The sequence below is a fragment of the Miscanthus floridulus genome, chromosome 11, assembly GCF_019320115.1.
Source record: "Miscanthus floridulus cultivar M001 chromosome 11, ASM1932011v1, whole genome shotgun sequence".
Classification (NCBI taxonomy): Eukaryota; Viridiplantae; Streptophyta; class Magnoliopsida; order Poales; family Poaceae; genus Miscanthus; species Miscanthus floridulus.
The window spans coordinates 86,673,407-86,678,039 of NC_089590.1; the positions used below are offsets into that span (position 1 = coordinate 86,673,407).

At 42.8% G+C, this 4,633-nt stretch overlaps 1 pseudogene; it reads right to left on the bottom strand.

The window, feature by feature from the left end:
- Positions 1–3,883, bottom strand: LOC136493738 (gamma-soluble NSF attachment protein-like; annotated as a pseudogene).
- Positions 3,884–4,633: the final 750 nt, after the last annotated feature.

Below are 4,633 nucleotides of genomic sequence, written 5' to 3' on the forward strand. Positions count from 1 at the left end.
TATGCTTGTCCAACTTATACATCATGCTGGATTTGCAAGAATCATACAGCACAGGGCACCATAAATATATCAATAAAGTCTCGGTAACACCAAACAACCACTACAGATACAGCAGATTGAGCCCTACAAATTTCATGTTATAGATGCGGGAATGCTGCCCACAAGTTTTTAGTATGTAACTCGCATAACTTCTTTTTACAGCTGTTACCGCTCGCCGAGGGCAAACTTTTGGCTCGGGAGATCGTTTTAAGTCAGGTCATCCTCGTCCAAGGATTCCTCGCCATCATCAGCTTTCTTAATGGCCTGCAGATCACCAGTCGGTAGCTTTCGTGCAAGCCTAATTACCTGAATTAATGTACGGAACCAACTGTTACCACAAATCCCAAGCATACACAGGCACCAACCAAGTAGTATAGAAATACAATCAGCCAGGCAAACATTACATCAGAATGAATGCAAACTGTTCTAGACTAGAGAATATATGGGACGTTTGATGATGCGGTAGTAAGACAAGTGCAGAAGTGCTAAACGGAAATACAGTTAATCAAGGTTTCTTTTCTCACAATATTGGTTCTATGAATAATGAAGGCACCATGCACATCACTGCTGAAATCGGTGAACATCAGAAACGGAAGATACACCATCTGTGCACATCACTACACGATGCAGCATGACTCCCGATAGATTCAAGGCTCGTTGTGTATATGGAGATTAGAAAGAACAGGTTCTACAAATGATATTCCCAGCTCCTTGTTCGCCATTTTATGGACATGCAACACCAGATGGCAACTTCTGATCCATTTAGACACTATTCCATTGCTGATACAATTCAGCATGCATTGCTTTTTATAGAGGAAATGAAAATAATTACCACATGGTCAAGGTGATTGAAGGCACTTGATTGAGAGAATGCGTTTGATTTCTTCAGCATCACCTTCCTCATAAGCAGACAATAGTTTTGTTGCGCATCGATTCTGGTCACTATTGAGGAAGGCTTGAACCCTGTTAAACGATAATGAAACGTTTTCCTTTACACTTCACGGTTTGATGGGAGAAAAATGGCACATGGACACAAATATTATTATACAAAAAACAAAATTTCACCAATGTACAACTTACTCTGAGCAGTCATTGTAGCATTTCTGAGCTTGCTGAAAGTCATGTGCATAAAGATAGATGATGATCGCACTCAGATAAGCCTGAATGCCAGAAACGAATTTTGAATGAGACAAGTTTGTGTTCAAGACATTCATGAAGCAAGTTTTGTTTTCAAGAAATGATCACAGACAAAGCTGCAAGATACAAATATAATGTGCCAATTTATAAAATTCTCAAATCAATAATACACATGGAGTTTCTGAATAATTATGTAAGCACATTTCAGTTATTAGTTAGAAAAAAAGGATTACCTTGCATTGGCTATTGATGGCATTGCACTTATCGGCAGCTGAACCAAGTCTTAAAAAGAAGGCAGCAGCATCTGAATATCTGTCCAATGGACAAAGATGGGGGTGAATTGTAAGATGGTCATGTTAATAGTTACTTGCAATGCTAAATGATAAGAGAGTTCCTAGGTGTTAGGTTCAGAAGACAATTCAAGGTGTCACTTTAGGCCCTTAATGTATATTTCAAAACATTCAAGGTGTCACTTAATTCACATGTAAGAACAATGAAGAATGAACATCAAAATGTTCCAAGGAAAACATGAATGAGAGAGCATACAGATGCAAAGGTGAGGCTATAGATTGAAATTAATATAAGCAAGCATCAAGGTGATCTTACTTCTCCATCTTGATGTACAAAGCTGCTGCAGCACGATACAAGTCAAAAGCCATCTGTTCCTTTCCATCTTCTTCCAGAACTGAACAAGCCTCATCATACATTTTAATAGCTTCTTCTGGAGATTTCTCCTCCAATGCACTGGTTTCATAATATTATGTTTAGAACATAAGCATCCATAATGTCACAATTGTAGGAGGTGTCATTTAAATTTACCTGGCACCCTTTGCTAGAGCATCGGATGCAGGTTGTGGCCTTCCACATTCACGGTATAATTCTGAAGCTCTGTGATAGAAATCAGATACTTCATTCCAGTGTCCAAGCTCCTTTGCTAAAGCAGCAGCAGATTCCATATGCTTAGCAGCATCCCATGGTCTATGACATTAGCTAAGGGTACACTAGGTAATTGTATAATGATATGAAAAATTAAAAAACCAAAACTGCAGAGAAATTTCCGAAGGATACGAGGAGATCATTTCCTGTCCTTTTGAGGCCTTCTCAAATGCATCTTTTGCTTTCTCATTGTCCTTTCTGAACCTATACGCAATTGCTTTAAAGAAGAAATGAATTTCACTTATATACTCCCCGGTGAAAAAATTGCTATCAAGAAAAATAAGGAGGATGGTAAAGTCACCGACCAGCTTGCTCATACAAGGAAGTAGCACTTTTCCAATCAGCATTCCACCTTGTAAAACTCAATTTTGTTCTGCGAGAAAGGGTATATTCAAGAAATTTTGAGGGAACGTGCCTTACACAGAGAATTATAGGTTGCTGAAACAGGACCCTTTTAGGTGTCACATTGATAAAAGTAATAGAAGTAAAAGCAGGAAAACCAGCAGACATACTATGCAGCAGTCAATCACACACACACACACACACACACACACTATAAGAAAAGAATTTTTAATGGTAAAGAAATGACCATACTGATATATTGCTATGTTCAAGGAAATCAAATAAAACTCCCCCCCCCCCCCCCCCCCCCCCCCCAAAAAAACCAACCCAGCACCACCATTCACCATTTGACAGTTTCCCTGTTCAAGCAGTGTACATCCGGGTGCCCGTTTTGAATGAACTAATAAATCTTGTAGAGCCAAGGGCCAGTGAGAGGTCAACTTTTATGCAAGACAAGGACAACACCAGGTGCTTTTGTTCGTCATGTGGTCCAAGCTAAAATCTACATAAGGTTGGTTCGGCACAGCATATACTCCCAAACAATGCACTTACAAGGCCTTGAAGCTACATCGCATAGCCATTGCTGAAGTGGCATACTCTACCACAAGGAATGGTACGCATTCACCCATGTCTGCATATGTGTCAAAAATCGAAAGGTAATGGAATATGATCTAATTATCTAGGGGAGTGTAACATCAGGAATTCCCCCACATTTTGGATCTAAACGAAATTGCCATTTTATTGTCTTTTCGTGCAGATTTGGCATGCCACTGAGCACAATTCGACCAAATTAGCATAAAACCAAGTTACTAGGGGAGCTGATGAGCCCTCTTAAAGTGAAACCGGAAATAGGTAGTGCTGTAGGGGAACTCTTCCAAGCCTCCGAAACTACTACTCGAAGATCGAAGCTTACTCCACCAATCACTTGAGATCAGGTCGTATGAAAGATCCCGAAACCAACGTCATATCTTTGGAAGAACTAGTGAAATTTCGTCCAACAGCGAGACGCCAAGACTAGATCTAGGAATTCCCTGATCGCTCAAGATACATCCACACGAACGCTCGATACGATCGGGCTAAGAATTAGAAATCGGAGGGATCTAATTCGATGCACTAAAGGCCCAGACAGCTCGATTTGTCAGCCTAAACGAAATGAAATCCCCATTCTGAAAGAACACACGCGTAACAGCAATCGGGGTCGCTCGCGGGTCAAACGAAGCAGGAGAACTCGAAGGAAACTGCAGGCGGCATAAGAGAAACGCAGGGCTCACAGTTTGTCGGCTTTGCTCATGAGCTTGTCGGGGTCAGAAGAGCTCGCCATGGCCGAGAGCGCAGCCTCCTCTTCTCCGCTGCCCTGATTCCCACGCATGCGGGTTCGAGCAGTTGAGCTGGCACAGCTGCCTTCCGCTGGATGAGGACGGGAACTGGCAGTTCGTCGAGATTCGCGCAGCGTCAATCCAACGTCCCAATTAGTTGGGCCCTTAGCCCCGGCCCAGGACTAATTATGTACAACAGCGTAATAAAAGCCTGCTTTGTGCTTGTAGTAGAAGTCTGAGGGTTTTCTCTTCTCCCTAATTTCCTATCCTTCCTATAGCTTATCTTCATTTTTTTGAACTTAGCTTATCTTCAATTGGATTAATCTTAAATGAAAGTTAAATCATAATTAATGTGTCTCATTCTAAGATCTGGAGTCCCGTGAAGTACTGGTAGTACTTGTGCTCGTTGCTGCTAATGAGGAAAAGGGAGGTTTAATACAACTAATCTTCACTAGAAATTAATTTTGTACAAGACCAATGCTATATGTTCTTAACAAGAAGAATGCTAAACAACACTCGCGCGTTTCCCCTCTATCCCACGCGCGATTTTCTATCCCTAGCGATTTGACGCGTGTAGCTCACTGGAACGTCCGATCTCTCCTCTCCTCCCATCCCCTCCCCTCCCCTCTCCTCTCCTCTCCCGGGTGGTCCCGAGGACTACGATCCGCCTCCCCTCCACTCTCGCGCCTGCCATGGAACCGTCCCTCCCAACCCCCACACAGATCCTCCCTCTCTCCCCTCCGGCGGCGCCGGCGCCGAATAGGTAGGCGGGCTCCTCCTCCTGGATCTATGCCCACCAGAGACGAAAATGACGACGGCGATGGCTAGGGTTCCGGCGAGCCTCTCCCCCAACTTTTGTCCTT